The sequence below is a fragment of the Bactrocera tryoni genome, chromosome 5 (assembly GCF_016617805.1).
Source record: "Bactrocera tryoni isolate S06 chromosome 5, CSIRO_BtryS06_freeze2, whole genome shotgun sequence".
Classification (NCBI taxonomy): domain Eukaryota; kingdom Metazoa; phylum Arthropoda; class Insecta; order Diptera; family Tephritidae; genus Bactrocera; species Bactrocera tryoni.
Window position 1 is genome coordinate 21,651,294 of NC_052503.1, and position 17,887 is coordinate 21,669,180.

Consider the following 17,887-nt stretch of genomic DNA (forward strand, 5'->3'; position numbering starts at 1 on the left):
AAATTGAAAATGGGCGTGGCGCCGCCCACTTATGGACCAAGAACCATATCTCAGGAGCTACTAGACCGATTTCAATGAAATTCGGTATATAATATTTTCTTAACACCCTGATGACATGTACGAAATATGGGTGAAATCGGTTAACAACCACGCCCTCTTCGAATATAACGCTATTTTGAATTCCATCTAATGCTTTTTCTGTATAATACTAGTATATATGTACTTTAGGAACCAATGATGATAGCGGAATAAAACTTTACAAAAATACGGTATTTGAAAAATATGTAAATGACGTATAATGAAATCTCGATTATCACTTTATCATGCGAGAGTATAAAATGTTCGGTGACACCCGAACTTAGCCCTTCCTTACTTGTTTTTATATAAAGTCAACCGTACGGTTTGAGGTTCTAATATTCGCGATCTTAGGGCTATGAAAATGGGTCTACGACCTCATCTGGTATAATGGTTGTCAAAAAAATCTTGCAGTATTTTCGCTAGTTGGCGCTGAAAGCGCGTAGTTCTAGTTTTATTCGTCGCATCGGGTCATGCTATACCTTTTTTGGAAAGCTCATTTCACGCGCTAATACGTGTTTGATTGATTGTCGTTCCTTTTAAGTCGTTCGTGAGTAAACATGGAGCAAAATAAAGAGAAAATACGGCATATTTTACAGTACTACTACGATAAAGGCAAAAATGTATCTCAAGCCGACAATAAAATTTGTGCATGTTTATTTTGTCTATTTATGGACACAATACAGTTTCCATTTCCACCGCACAACGATGGTTTCAACGTTTTCGTTCTGGTGTTGAGGTAGTCGAAGATGCGCCACGCTCCGGAAGGCCTGTCGTCGAAAATTGCGATAGAATCGCTGAATTGGTCGAAAGAGACCGGCATAGTAGCAGCCGTAGCAAGAGCTGGGCATGAGTCGTCAAAAATTCGTTTCAATTTCAATAAAAAAAATCAATAAAATTACCGCAAGACTTTTTTGACAATCCATTATTAGCTCTACACAAATGTCATTTATTCCATACTAACATATTTAGTGCGGCGTTGGCTTTGTGGCAGGTACAAATCAAATAATGCCTTTGGAAGAGGTGCAGTTGGTCAGTTTGCTAAGGATTACAGACGCTATGAAATCCCCATCAAAAAGGGTTCTGAAGATTATTCTCGATATTCGGTCACCATATATTCAAGTAAAGTATGATGTAGTACCTACGGCCAACCGACTTCAAATTCTAAGACTTTGGAGTCAAGCTCAGCGTCACTGCGGATATGGTGTTATACGCCATATTGCAGCAACACTCAGCAAGTCTAATTTTCTAGTAACCGTTTTTTCAATAGGGACGATAGGCAGAGCAAACAGTATCATATGTTCCTGTGCCAGTGAGGTAAAGAAGTACCCTAGTGTTGAGAATGTTGCTGCCGCTAGCGCATCAATTGAGGAAGACCCAAATCAGTCTTCCACACGTCGTCCTCAAGCCTTGGTAATCTCTGTGACGTCATTGTTCCAAGATCAAACTGGCCTGGAAACTACCACTGGCCACTAGAATCATCAATGTTCGCCAGATTGGGCTGACGCAACAACTTGAAAATGATCCGGGATTTTCTACCTAAACTCATCTTCACGCGATGAGGGCTCATTTCTAGCTGAATAAGCTTCGTCAATTAAGCCAAAATATGCGTTATTGATCGGGCGGCAATCCACTCGTAATCTATGAGTCATCATTTTCATCCCGTTAAAAATTACGGCTTGAATTGCGGTTTATGGGCTGGCGCCTTCATTATTCGGTGAGTATTTAAGACTGGCATGTTACTGTGAGATGAGAATCGCCACCGCTCAATGATAGCCAGATATTTATTTTGGGCCCGAATTGGATTGATATGGACCTTGGGCAATATGGCGGTTTCTAACAGGATGGCACCACAAGTTACACAGCGAACGTCACAATCGATTTATTGAAAACCAAGTTTAGTGAACGTGTTATCTCACGAAATGGCCAGTCAATTGGCCGCCTCGGACGTGCCATTTGACGCCGTTAGACTTCCTGTGGGGCTCCTATTTGGGCCGGTATTCATACTTTAAGGCTCGCTTTAGATTTAAATGTAAACGTTCCGTCTGTATTTTCTACATTTTACTTACACCTTCTTTTGATGTTTTTAATCTGAGGGTTGAAGGTTCAAATGGATCTAACCATGTATTCCTTGGGTATAACACTAATTAACATTTCGTTATTATGTGTATTAGATGTCTTAGGTTAATGTTGAAGACTATTTTAATGACTCACCGTAACCGCATGAACTCACTTTCGGTTTCATCAGAAGTTCACTAACATAAGACATTCTAACTATGATCTGTAAATTACTCATAAGCCGCAAACGCGCTTTCATAGCAAAAGAATTTTTTCGTTGTTTTCGTGATTTTTTATTTTTTTTTTGCGTTTTTGTTTCATTTTTTGCTAATGATCAAGCCTAACAGTTATTGTATTTTCTTTTCTTTTAAATTTGTTAAACACGAAGGTCGTTGCCAAAGAGCTTTCAACTCATTGTTTCGCTTTTATACAGCTTATTCATCTTTTCCATAGTTCCTATATAACCAACCTTATAATTATTTATAAATTTTTGCGGATTAATTTTTTTGGTTCTTTAGAAATTCTTCGACAAATAGTTAGTGTGTGCAACTTATATGCAAAGGGACCATCATAGAGTTCAAATTTCGCCTTCTCTTTACAGTAGCAAAAACATACATGCATTTATTATATTGATTTAAATATAAATATATATATTAGAGTGATTCAAAAAAAAATATTTCGTTTGGTACTCGGAAAAATCGGTTTCTAGACAACTCTAAGAAAGCCTATAAGTTTCCTAATTCCTAATAATTTTTTTTCATTGAGTTATAAAACTCATAAGAAATAAAAAAATTTCCCAAAAATAATCGAACTTTAACTGTTAATATCTTTTAAACGTTTGGGTTTACGAAAAAATCACAATAAACCTTTTTTGTAGAGTATTCAATTTACTACAAAATCTAAGGAGCAAGATATTTTTTCAAGTAGTTGGAAGCGAGATATAAATTTTTCTATCTGATAGTAAGAAAAAATAGAAAACTGAATGTAGGTCCTCCTTCCCGTTACAATTAAAAACTCATGTTTGGAGAGACTTTTTTAGAGGTGTCTAGGAACCTATTTTTGTGAGTATCAATTGAAAAAAAAAAAAAATTATTTTGAATCACCCTAATGTATATACATAAATATATATATGTATACTTAAAGTTTTTCGCAAACCTAGCGCTGCTCGCGTATGAAGTAGCAATGAACCGTAATGATTAGTCATTGTGGTGTATGCGTTTACTGCCCTGACTTTGTGCTCCAACAATGCTGTGGTTGTCATGTGTTGGAAGAATTTTTATCTGCCTTTAAATGTTATGCAAAATTTAAATTCAAATTGTGTTTGAAAATATAAAAGATAACATTAATTTTTTGTCTGTTTTGTTTGTCATTGGCGCCGCTTATTAACTCGGACTGTCGATTCAGATGAATTGATTACAATATGATTTTAATGGTCGTCTTAATTATGCAGTCAACTTTAGTGAAGTCAAGATCGTTATATGCTTAGAAAGAACTGCACGAAACTTTCGAAATCATAACTCAAATTTCGTTGAAATCAACGAAGAGTGGGGAATAGAGCGAACGTATAGAGTGGTGGGCAGAAAAATAGAAGATTCACATATCACGCAGCAGTGAATTTGATATTATAATTATTTATTATTTCTGAGACCATATGCTTCAATTATAATTATGGAAATGATGTTGGTTCTTTTCTACGCTTATGTTATAGAGAGTATTCTAGAGGCATATATGTAATTTCCAAGAGAGTTAAATGTCAAAGCAGCGAAACATTTGGTCTTTCTCTGTGTGACTTACTATTTTCAACTGTTCTTAGTTCTCCAAGCGTATTTTTTTGGATGAAGCTCGAGGCAACCATCAATCGTGAGACTACGTAAGACGATTATGTTATTCGGAAACTGAAATACATCACCAAATAAGTCGACCAATTGGTCATCTAGACGAGATCTTTATCCCAGCACTTTGAAAGGTGTTTATCTTATCAAAATTATAGATATGTTATGAAGCCTATCTAGATGAACAATTTTTTGATTTTTCTCTCGAATACACAATTTTATTCCGAATAAAATTCAAAAGAACCCACCTTAATATTTTTACTCCAGCGACCTTTATCGCGTACTTTTTAACCTGTAAAATTTTCTCCGTTTTCGAAGCAGTGAATCTGATATTATGCTGTATATGGTAGGTTGATAAGTAGAAGTTCAACCCCTTAAGACTCAATTAGCGCTAGATGCGCTATTTTAATACACTATCGTTAGACCCTTAAATCTTAATACTTCGTTTCTCCGGCTTAAGATTTGGTACCTGATGGATTTCAAGAGTTCTTCGTCGGAGCTCGACAGTCACGGAGAAAAAGTAGAACTGTTTTCTTTTTCCCTTCGAGTTTTCAGCGGCGGCAAGTATTATTATAGATTAGCGCATATTTTCCAAACGTCCAATACTCCATTAGTTCCACTGCACCACTTCAATAAGTCCTCGGTTCATGTCTTGTCATATTTTGAACATATCTGCTTTGTTATCTTGCATTTAGTTATAGTTGATTTCCATCTGTTCTGAGTTATTTCTTCAAATTGTGTACTTAGCGAACTCTTGATCGTTCCTGGTGATTATCTCTGTCTTGAATTCGTCGAAAATTGTTTCTGAGTGGAATCAACTCGTCTGACTTTTTATTGCCGAAAATATTCTTGTGATTGGGAAAAAGTGGAGTTGACTTGCCGGTACATTTACAAATTAGTCTTATTCGAGACAAGACTGGCAATACCGCTTGGTTATCTGTGTATATGGTAACTTTCTGAATCCTCCCGTAGTTACCCAGTAGAACTCCACAAGTATTCTTAATGCCCGGTACTTTCGCCTGGAAGCAGCTAGCTGCATTTGATAGACGGATAAGGAGACTAAGATATATCAAGATCCTCTGAATATCCCCCCGTCCGTACTCCGCAGTTCATGGTGCTATATATTAGGTTGTCAAAAAAGTCTTGCGATATTTTCGCTAGTTGGCGCTGAAAGCGCGTAGTTCTAGTTTTATTCGTCGCATCGGGTCATGCTATACCTTTTTGGAAAGCTCATTTCACGCGCTAACACGTGTTTGATTGATTGTCGTTTCTTTTAAGTCGTTCGTGAGTTATAGCGTCGCAAACATGGAGCAAAATAAAGAGAAAATACGGCATATTTTACTGTACTACTACGATAAAGGCAAAAATGCATCTCAAGCCGCCAATAAAATTTGTGCAGTTTATGGACCCGATACAGTTTCCATTTCCACCGCACAACGATGGTTTCAACGTTTTCCTTCTATTGTAGAGGTGGTCGAAGATGCGCCACGCTCCGGAAGGCCTGTCGTCGAAAATTGCGATAAAATCGCTGAATTGGTCGAAAGAGACCGGCATAGTAGCAGCCGTAGCAAGAGCTGGGCATGAGTCATCAAAAATTCATTTTAATTGCAATAAAAAAAATTCAATAAAAATACCGCAAGACTTTTTTGACAATCCATTATAAATACTTTTGAGTTTGCACTAAATTGCCTATACTACGGACTACTTGTATATTATTTTTGAGACGATTCTACTGTCTTAGCACCAAAATTTATTTCCAAGCCTGGTAAAATACAATATGATCTCATTGTCGTCTTCTTTGATTTCCTTCTGTCATCTTTTTATTGTACTTAACATTGGAAGAAAGTCTACATTTTGACGAAATGCTAACAATTCTTCTTTAATATAAATTTCCGAAATTATCCTCTACAAATGAATGGTACTGGTATATTTTACATAAAAAACTTTCCTTTCTCCGATAAAATACCCAAATTATAACCAGTTAAAAAAAGAAAGTTCCTCTGTATAATCAAGTATTTGAATATTCTCTGCTACAGAATGTGGTTGATTAGAATAAAGGATAATAGAAGAAACAACATTGAGCTCGATGGATTGTGAGAAAGAATCCCAATTTTAACACGATCTTCAGCATATATTGCTTCGACAGAGCTGTGTCAGTAAATGAGGAATTTCCCGCCTTGCAGACAAGGCAATTAACGATCTTATTATTATTGTATTACTCAGAGATCCTCAACACTTTATGCAATTATTTCATAGGTAATGACTCCCTCGTAGGCATTATACAATAGACGCCTGATTTTATGACTTCAAAATGCTGACCACATACAATTTTATGGGCTTAGACCAACTGTAACTGATACATAGTATTGAATGCTAGGCATACTAAGCATACATATCTGTTACTCAAGCGTAATTTTACGATTTCAGTGCCTAACATGAAAACCGATGTAAGTGGATAAGCAAGAAAATGCCGCTTATATTGGAAAATGTTACAACTCTACCTCAAGCAAGTTTGGAAGCTTCGCCACAAGTAGTTATGAATGACGGCTTTGTCTTACACAATTCAAAATGACATGACTTTGCGTGTAAATCGAAATAATTTGTAACTTTTTATTTTTCGCATAAATCGACTTAAGCTATTTTTGTTTAGTGTTAAAGCAAAGTGCGTCGCCGTAGGCTCGTGGCTTTATTGCAGCCACATGAACGCATATTTTTGGCAAGCAGCGTAAATAGCTTTCACACATGTGTTACTAATAGGCCTAGACGTTTTAGGGATTTTCCCCATTTCATATTCAGCGCTTGGAATTTTTATTGTTTAACTTAATCTGTTGATTTACTGCTGACGATTTTTTTAGGATTTGATAACTTTACTAGGTCATGCCTGGCGGTTTTAAACGAAAATTGTAGAGCTTATATTAACAAGCTGGTTTACGGTAGCAATCTATCATGTTGTGTTGTATTTAATGAGCTGAAAACTTGATTGTTGGAAAGATTACGCTTTCATGTTTACTAAACTGTACAAAAAAAACAAACAATGTATTAAATTTTTAATACATAACCGCGTAAATTTCGTTTAATATTAATATAGGTGAGAAAAAAGTGTTTAGCGCCTTCAGCGATTTTTGGTTTCGACTCATTTTTGCAGCACCATTTGCCATATTGTTGAATACTTTCGCCATCAGATTCATTATCTCACGTCTCGTCATCAGTATTGATACTTTTGATGATTGTAGGGTCCTCAACTATGTCGTCAAGCATATCTTTTGTGATTTTTACTCGACGTCGTTTAGTAAACGATTTGGGTTTGTTGGTACGAGTTTAGCTTTGACACGCTTCATACCCGAAGCATTAACCGAAAAGTGTTGAGTCGATCCATAAGAGATGTTGAGGTTATCTGCTTCTTTTTGATGCTTATAGGACTATTTTTAAGCAAATTAAGACTTTTTTTCTTTGGGAAAAAAGTTGTGCGAATCAAAAAAAAATATTTTATCGAACAGTCTGAGTCAGATTTGATCATATGATAAATATGATAATATGAGATGATATCTACATATATGTATATATAATTGGTTAAAAGTTTAAATGCGAAAACGAGCGTAGACGATCAGTACGAGTCAAATTTGATCAGATGATATATTAAGAGACTCACTCAAATTTGTAGGAGTTAAAAAAAAATTGTTGTGAAATATTTCGTGAGATCATGTCAGGAAAATAGCTGTTGAATGGTTTCAGTTGTGTAGATACTGAAACTACATATGTATGTACTATATATATTATAAGGAGAAAAAAATAGTTAGTATTCGAAATGAATTTCTTTTTCATTGACTTTATTGAATTTAATGATAATTTTTTAAGGATTTAGTTAAACCTAGATTTCTCAAGCTTTACTGTTATCTCCTTCACAAACGGGCAGTGAGACAGACATCCAAAATCGATTTGTCTCGTCTGATACCTACAATACTTGACACATATCATATATGTATGTAAGTATGTGCAATTTAATACATATTTTAGTCTAAATACCACCCTGTGTATTTAACAGGGCTCACATAAGAAGCAAATGCATTTGCTAAGGTTTGTGTCTTTGCTAAGTTCGAATAATTTCTGTTCGAACATTAAACTGAAGGCATAATATAAATGCGATGCCGCTCACTCACTCACTCTCAATGGAGAATTTTGTTTCTAGATAGGCTACGATCTTTAGGAAATTAAATTCGAAGGAAATGTGGTTAACTTTTCCGAAGAAAGAGTCTTAGTTTTAAAAAACCGAGAGAAGTAGTAGGCTTGGTTAGGATAACTAGAACTTAGCTAACAGATTGTTGTTAACCTAACATTGAGTAAATATAGTCTTGATTAAACAGAACTTAACTGACAGATTGTTGCTAACCAAATATTAAGAGAACGAAGGAGAAAACGGCCCCAACTAAGTAAAGTGTAAGTTCGAGGGGAACTGAATTTTCTATATTATCGCAATTTTCAAGACACACAGGAAAGAAATGTAACTACAAAGCGGCCAATTTTAATATATTTGGTAATATCAGCAACAAGTCTATCAGAGAATCGGAAATAATTATATATCATCATATTGGGTATTTGAGAACAAGGACAAGGCAATTTGTTTGAAATTCGGTGAGTTGTTCTTAAGGTACAGGATTTTACCAATGACTGCTGGTGAAATTCAGCATCTATAGTCTGGGTCACTGTGAGAAGGTACCCCAAACAAATTTATCTCCACTTATGTTACTCCAGAAAATGTTTCAGGATTTCCAACATGTTTTACTTATCGTTCGAACTTTGGTAAATTCCGAAAGATGTCGCTATAGTACATATCGTCACCTGAAATGCAAAATAACGTATCACCAAAAAATTCGAAATTTAGTGTCTTATTGATAACGCTTCACTACTTAAAATTACATAATACATAGACAATATATTACATATGTTCAACATTTTCAAGTTCTGCGGTCAGACATAAACCAGTGTTAACCAATATTAAAACTTTGCTTCACTCATGTTCCATTCTATTTCGGGTTTCGTTCATGCCACTGTAAATTTTCGAAAATGTTGTTACGTTATTTTGCATTTCAGGTGACGATATGATCTGTAGATGTCAGCTTATTCATATCAGGACCACGTTTAAGCCAACTGTCAGAATTTTTAACTCCCAAAAAAAGTTTTACTTCTCTAGCATGGTCCGGTCAAAAAAATTTAAAGTTGCTTGTAAGCAACTTTGAGCGTCTAGGGCAGTATTGGAGTGATACAAATACATGCAAAGAAAAAAATATGTATACAAGGGAAAGAGGTGTTCCAGTTTTACAAAGACGGCATCGTCCTTTCTCTCCCCAAATTATCCAATGATCAATTTCATCGTATATCATATCCGCAACATGACGGCGCTTCGAACTAGACGCCTCTGAGGTGGAAGGTGAAACCGTAGTTAAGTCGGTTTCTACATTTTACATAGCACTGGGGCGTCGCCTCTTCTTTTGAGTAAAACTGGAAAACACCGGCGTAGCGCTTAAGAGCTCAGTTGCGATATTCATTGAAATTTTATAAATGGCACATGCTTGGCGTTTGGATTAACGATTTTCAGATGTCTCCGATACAGGAGCCAGGAATTGATAACTACTGTGCCTAGGCTCCAGTGAAATATTTTCATGTACCACTTATTGAAACGATGTTTCACTTTATCGGCAAGAGAAACTTCTCCCATGTATTTACTGTATTTTGAAACAATAGCCGGTCTCGGAACTTGAACAATTTATTTCTTTCCCATTCTAACGCTTACATGTCCCGATTGGTTCATCTCCCACAAATGTGGAAAATAACTGAACTGGCCATCGCACTGCGGCAATGCCGAAATTAGCTTTGCATTTCATTTCATACGATTCCCGGTTAAGCATTCTCAAGTCTGACTCAGACTTTAGTTCACACTTTCCATTCGGCGTTTTTGGGAAAAATATCCCCAATTGATAAATAGATATATAGTAGATCTGTTATTGCGGTTACTTCATTGGGACCATGCCATTCTAAAAACCGCCAGTGAACTACCCCCAATATATCATCATTTGAAACACTGCCGGACTCTTGGTGGGAATACATTTTGATTCAAGCATCATTAAGAAAAACGTATTGAGATTTTGAATTGGCTTGACCTAGTCAAAAAAAAGATTTCGGACTTTTTCCAAGTAACAACTTAAATGTCGATTGGTCTTTTTCTCCCTTTCAATTGGGATACATCAACTTTTTCTTTTTTTCTTTAGAAATTTCTTGTTTGGTAGTACTTTCTAGTATATTAATATCAAATTCTTCACCTTTTTCTAAAATCTCATTCAAATTTTCCTCCAGAAGTTCATCGTCTTCTTCATAATCTTTATCGGAAGATTTGTCCCAGTCCATCTTCATAATCTGATGTATGTATGCATCACACAGCCCTTTTCGCGTTTTACTTGTTTTAATATTTATATGAAATAAAAGCCCAAAGCTGATTATAAGCAACTTTCACAAACAAAAAAATCTAGCCGAACAATAGCCAAATATTTTCCAATTTTTTCACTTGTATTTTTTTCTTTCACTATTTGTTCGTAAAACTGTGCGGTTATTCTTTTTTTTCAAATTTATCTCTTAAGTATTTTAATTATTTTTTTATAATCTGCCTCTTAACGTCAAATTGATCAATACAAAGTTTTTGTGTGACCTTTTTAAACGTTGTTAAACATAGAAATTGCTTGTAAGAAACTTTTGGCTGAAAGGATTAACGTAGCTTCGAAGCAGTTGTAGATAGTTATCGGTCTATTTGGAAGAACTTTTGTTGGTTAATATTTTGAAACATAATTTAGTAATACTGCTGAGGGCCTTAATCAACATTTGTGAGTTATTTTCGAAGACCATCACATATGATTTAACAGCTATTGTGCCTATTAACTAAAACCTCTGTGAGAAAGTTACTAAGAGAAAGGAAGGAGAAATGTGGTTATTTGATTTCTTCTTGATAATTTTCAGTGATGAACTGATTATTTTTTTGTAAGCGATGGAGAAGAAGAAGAAGAACTGATTACTTTAGAGGTCACTGAACAAATTTAATGACTTCTTATAGTTAAATTTCTAAAATGAGAGCAAAAAAGAGGCAAGATTTTCACCCTAACGAAGACTTATTTTCAAACGCATTTTCATCACTAACATACCACTGTAGCAACCGTGGTAAGGCCACCAAGAACAAAGAGCTTCAAGATAGCAGAAGCGACGGACTAATTTTCACATGCACTAACACACACACAACAAATGATGGCACAAACGAATGAGCCAGCAGGAAAAGCAGCGAAAAGGAGGATGGAAAATGAAAACAATCGGAAATTATGCGCTCCGCTTTCCCAACGCGCCATCACAACAAAAATTACGGGAAAAAGCAAAAGAAATGCACAAATTAAATAACAAACTCAAGAGCAAAACGAAATGAACAAAAATAAGCGAAAAACCGAAAAGGGAAAAATTATTACAAACACAACAAACAAACCAGCAAATGACTGTGACAATGAAAAAGCCGAAAAATGGCAAAGCTTGCAGAGAGACAAAGCGAAAATGATGGAGAGTCGCAACACTTGAGGCAATTTAATGAGAGCGGCTACAAAATAGAGAACAGTAGTGACGAGAAGAGTGACGCAGAGAGTGCGAGCCACGCGTATGAACAGTTATATATGCGAGCGGAAACAAACGCCGAGTATACAGTTATAAATGCGAGCTAAGCTAAACGCCGAGCGATTTTCCACGCAGCAAAAACTTGAGCATAGCACGCGCGAAGGTTAGTGCGAGAGCAATTCGTACAGGAAAAGTGTGCTTACACATTCGTCATTAGTTCGTCTATTGGACTCGGCGCGACGCTGCCGATGTGTGTGCTTGGAAAACTTGTGACGACCGTGCGCTGCCAAACGTTTAGTGGAGTAACGGCCACAGCTGCAAACGGACGTCGGTAGAGCTCAGCTGCGTACGAAAGTATTGGGGTGCTCCCACAATCAAGGGAAGGCAAGCAAAAAAATATTGAAAAAATACATATATATGAAAAAAAATTATAGATTCTTCTATTTTGTGTTGCGACAAGTAAATAAGCAGGAAAAGCAGTGGTGTTGCCTTGAAAAATGAAAATTGGCTGAAAAGCGCAATGCAAAAAATTGAAAAAGAAGCATTTTAGCTCGTTGAAATTTAAAGAAAAGTGCGTGCGTGTGTGTTGCACAGTGGAAAAAGTCTCTAATATATGTATATACTAAGGGCAGTGAAAATAATTTCGTGAAAAATATACATATATACTACTCTGTGAAAATACTTATACATATTGCAAGGAGTGGAGCAAAGTAATAACAACGTTTTCAAGTAAAATTTGTCTAAACGCTTTTTGCCGAAGAAATTGCGTGCAAGTGTCTATGCTGAAAAGGTAAAAATAAGTCAACAACTCAACTAAAGGCAAGCAAAGTGTAAAGGCCTACTTAACGATTGGCAGTGGCAACGAAAAAAAGCTGCTGTCTGACAAAAGCAAAGGGCGACATTAGCAAATGTAATATATATACAAGTATGTGTGTGAGTGTATGTGTGAAAATGTAACACATTTTTTATTTTTCATCCTTTAGACAGACAATTTCCTATATGTTGTTAATTAAAGGGTTTTTGCCAACGTATATAATGATTGTGTTTTAGTTAGTAAAATACACAAAAATATCAAAAACATACGTGTCAAGTTAAAATGCACGAAAAGTGCCATTTCCGTTATGATTGCGTACCAAAAAATATGAATTATATTTTTTTCCATAAAATCACACATATTTTATTTAAAATAAATTTGCTTGCTTAACTTTTCAATACCAAAATAAAAGCCAGCAGACCTCATACAAACTACCTTAGTAGCGACACTCAATAAAAATCCATTAAACTCCTTTAAACTCCTCATGTTATCCCCTCAACATATGCAACGCTGAAAATTTCTATACAAAATCAAAAAAATGTCTGTCTGTATGTGCCTTAGTCGTGTTGGAAAGTAAAGCGAATGCTTGAAAAGCGAACGCGCGATCAATCAATAAAAGCAAATTAATAATTTCCAACCCTTCGAGACACAAAACCAAAAACCAAAAACGCCAACAAACAGCAACAACAATAGCATTTGAGCATTTGACAAATACTACACGCAATGGAAAGGGCACAAGAAATGCCAGCGACAAATGACTTTAACGAAAGAGTAGCTAGTAAAAAAGGAGCAGCAGATATCTAATAAAATTTGTCGAGTGCGAGTATTTGGTAAACGCAGAAAAACAAAAACAAAAAAAAACTTGAATGAATTGCTGCTCCTTTGGGAGCGCAACGCACATAAATAAATAAAATGTCGTAAAAGAAAAAGCGAGAATGAGCAAACATGTAACAGAAAAAGGATACAAACTAACTGTAATATATACAATTAGTTTTACGAGTGCTTTGGTAGACAACTTATTGTTTTGCTGTCGGTAAAATATACAAGGTTTCTTACTTGCTTCAGAGTAAATTTCTCATTTAATTCCAAATAGAACTGAAGAAAGTGTTGCCAATTAATTAGAAAATGTTTTTTAGAGCATACAAAATTTCCCGTATTCAAATGCATAAATGATAATAAAAGTGTTGTCAATGTATTAAATGTGTTTCTCCAAGTAACTCATACGCTATGTCATACCCCAAACATAGCATGAGTTACTCATACGTCCCTACCAACATTTGTATATATTGGAGTTTGGAAATTTTGTTTGAAAATGTTTTACGTTTTATATATTAACATCCTTGCAGTATTCAAATATATTTTCCGAGAATATTAATTCTTAAAGTTTTTTTTTCATAAAAAAACGTAAATAAATAAATTGTGAGAAGTTCGGTGTGAACCCTCGGAAATAAAAATGGTTTCGTTAAAAGAACTTGATTCTAATCTTTATAAATATTTAAATATTTATTATTTTTGGTATGAGCTTTGATTAGAAAATGGCGTGAGTTGGTATTTTAGCTTTTGTTGGTATATTCTGTACATTTCATTATGAAAATGTCAATATTCCAAGTGAATTCCGTAATGCTTGTTAGTAGAACGAAGTAAAAACGACAAGTAATAAACAAAATTTCGTTTGAGACTCCGAGACACTACTAGCCTTAAATATTTTATTAAACCAACGTACATACATCATAATGTATTCGAAACTAAAATTTTAACGTTTTTAAGCCCAAAAAGTTTTATGCTGAAGAGGTTATATCGACATTTTAAGTAGAAAAAACATGTTTTTGTATACTTTTGAAATTTTGAATGCGTTTTTCTCGAAACGACAAGCTACTCATTCGGCCGGAATCATGTCCGCAGTTGGGGCACTTTTTCTTTTTGGCACCTCCGAAGACAGCACGTAACTTCGTTATTTTTCAACATTTTTGTAAAAAAAAAATCTTAAAATATTGCTGAAAATATTCCTTAATATGTCCAAAGAACATCGGAACAATCAATCGAGTACTTTGTTTTAAAAAAATTCATGAAAATCGCCTAATTTTTCATAGGTTACACTGGTATAGCCCCTTAAAGGAGTCGTGTGGAAATTTAAATTGATCAGTCCAACCGTTTAAATGCTTTAAATGCTTTTAAAATTTTGGCAGCCACTTTCAATATGTAAAACGATTCTTATATATACGGTCACAACAACGAAACCATTTGCCTGATGGACGTAGAGTTTTCAGAGAATATTTGCATATATTCAATATAAATGCAAAACAATTGCATTTGTGAAATTCACAAGATATAGTATCAAGAATCAAATAGTTTTTTTATTAACGTACTATTCATTAACGTCTGTCAATCTCAATATTAACTAATTTTATCTGTCGTGTAATTGAAGAATGGGCACTTCTTACGAAAACATAAACAACATTCTAAATAGTGTCTTCTTGAAATAAAGAGTTCATATTTCTAGGCTTGGTATGTATTTTGTTTAGAAACTTCTTTAAGCTTTATATTGTACAGAGCGAACCATAAGCATTTAAAAAGGGTTTTTGTTATATGGGCCACTATAGACATAATTGAAGTTTTCATGTATTTTTGATATTTTGTAAGGCTTTTTAAGGGGGTATTCTGGTCTAAAAGCATGAATTTCAGGTAAATTTTAAAGTGTTGTAAAAAAGGCAATTAAAATTTTTACTATCCATTTTTATTAGTTATTTGTTAATTTTAGAAGAGTACAGAAAAAAATGAAAAGCTAAAAAAAATTAAAAAAATTCAAAAATTATTAGCTGACGAAGTGGGGGGTCTCTAAAAATTTCCACGTGACCATACTCATGATTTCAACCCTCCTAGTTATCTGAAACCAAAAAAAAAGGTTATTAATCTAGAATAATATCGCAATGGCCGGAACTACGGAAAACTGGGAAAAAAAAAATTTTCACAAACTGGCGACTGCCTGAAAAAAAATTTTTTTGGATCACTTTTTCTGACTATTTCGAATTTTTTAAAAACAATAAAAATAAAAATTTGGGGATGGGGCTAGTTCCAACCATAGAAAAGCCTATAAAGAAGACTCTATAAAAATTTCAAGTAAATCGGTCTAGTAGAACCTGAGAAATCGTGGGAAACGTTCCGAAAAAGTCAGTTTTGAGAAAAACGCGTTTAAAGTTTCGCGTAATGTCTTTTGCTCGATTAAGTCCTGCCGAACCAGTTTGGATGCCTATATCTCCGAAAATAATTTGAATTTTGAAAAATCCTCTTGTACACATATTCTTGAATAGTTAAACTTTGAAAATATAAAAAAAGCGATATTTTTAAATTTCTAGACCAGAATACCCCCTTAACTGATAAATTCAGAAAAGTTTTCCAGATAGAAAAAGATAAAGGCCGCTTTCAAAGGGTTGCTTAAAGTCGAAAGAGATCGTGTACAACTTAGATGAATTTTTGTATAATAGTTGACATTTTTCCCCCCTTTTCATCATTTAAGCATTTTTTATCATTTAAGTAATAGTCTGTTAAGTTAGACATAGTTGGGTAATTTTCGTAAGGCTACTAATCCCACTTGGGGACCTGGAGACGCTTGTACGGTGTGATACTCAGAATTCCAAAGTACTCCAGCCGATTCGCGGAATCGTAAAAAGTATGGCAACTAAGATATTTCAACCTTAAACTGCCGAAATCTAGAAAATGGAGGAGAAAGTGTGTAGATGATTCCACCTGATCTTTCTCCCTGCAGCTTTGACAAGTTACGTTCTCCCAAATCTATAGCCACACCTCGTGTGTGCCAATGGGAGAATACCTTGGTAGGACATCTACCATTACGGTCATATGAACCTAGCTAAAAACTAGTAGTTCGATAAACCTTTATGTTCCACTTTGTGTCAGAAGGATTTAGCAAGAACGCAAGAGTTATTTGTTGACCAAAACTTTCTGAGCTCGTCCGAGATGCTTAAGAAAGAAGTTAAGGAGGTTTAATACGTCACAGCAAGTTGAGAGTTGAAGTGAAAGAAAACTTTAAATTGTATGAAAATAAATTTAAGAACAGTAAGACAGTTTTATATTTCAATGAAAAATCGTATGATGAAAAGTGTCATTAATATATTTTAAGCAAATAAATATTTTACACGAAAAACTAAGCTACTTTCCTACAACACCAATAAAACACAGCTGCCGCCAGCGCTGACACCTTCCCAGGGACCTTTTAGTTTCAATTTTCTGTCACTTTCTTAATTAGCTACGCACACATACACATCACTCAACATCAACTATTTACATCACCTTAGTATTTAATAATTTATTTGATAAATTAAGATACGCCTCAGCATACGCGCTCATCTTTCAACGCATCTCATCTCCATTTACCCCCTATCTGCCTACCTGAATTTTGTCTAAGGTCAGCATACCCATCGTGAGGCTGTAAACAGAGTGTGGCATGTCATGTCGTATTAGTGAGGGTGATGTCGTGGGTGTGGGAGGGGTTCAAGAGCTACTCATTTGTTTGATGGCATTTTGAACTTGATAATGAGACTTGTCATTGTAGAGGAATTATGCAGGATGGGCAGCATAATTGTGTTTACGTTAAAGGCATTGCTTTTATTTTTCAAGTCCATGCGTAAATAAATATGTGTGTATGTGTGCGTGTCGGAATTTTACGACTTCTAAACATGATGCCATGGTTGTGATGCCATCACTTTTCTAATTCGAAATTTTTGGCAACAGCACAAAATAACAACACGCAGCGAGATTTAGTTGAATATACAATACATATATTAGGGTGGGTCAAAATTTTTCGGAAAATATTTTTTTTAACAAAGAAATATTTAATAACTGAACTAAAAAAAACTTTAATTTACCTGAATATATACATATGTATGTATATTAGGGTGGGTCTAAATATTTTAGAAAATAGTTTTTTATTAAAAAATTAAATATTTAATAACTTAATAAAAAAACTTCGAAATATTTTTTTACGCTACACAATTTTTAATTTTTTTTTGAAAATTTGATATAATAAATTTTGAAATTTTCCTTTTTTAATTTTAATAGTTTAAATATTCGACTTCAGAGTTTTGCTCTTAATTGAAAATTTTTTTGCAATAATCCCAGTAAATAAAATATTTTTTTATAACTGATTTCGCAGATTTACATGTATGTACATTCAAAAATTTTAATAAAATCATAAAATATTAAGCTCAAATTCAGGGTTGCAAATGAAGCTTTAACAATTTATTTGAACTATTTTTTTTTTGTAATCCCGAAAATCCTTATTAAAAATAGTTTTGAATGACGTATAATGGTTTGGATAAAAAATTTAAAACAAGTTTAACACCACAAATGGGATTAAAAAATTATTTTTAATTTCAATTAGAAATATGTAAATTTTTCCTTATGCTAACTCATTTCTTTACAGCTTTTAACTTGAAAAAAAAATTTTTTTTGTTATTCA

General features: G+C 34.4%; 1 protein-coding gene across 6 annotated transcripts in view; it reads left to right on the top strand.

Moving 5' to 3' along the window:
- The first annotated feature begins 12,230 nt into the window (after nt 1-12,230).
- Nucleotides 12,231-17,887, top strand: part of LOC120778539 (potassium voltage-gated channel protein Shab) — a 223,526-nt gene continuing 217,869 nt past the window's right edge. For all 6 annotated transcript variants that reach the window (XM_040110382.1, XM_040110383.1, XM_040110384.1 and 3 more), the window contains exon 1: nt 12,231-12,390. The gene's annotated coding sequence lies outside the window, so the exon portion shown is untranslated. The remainder of the gene's footprint in view (nt 12,391-17,887) is intronic.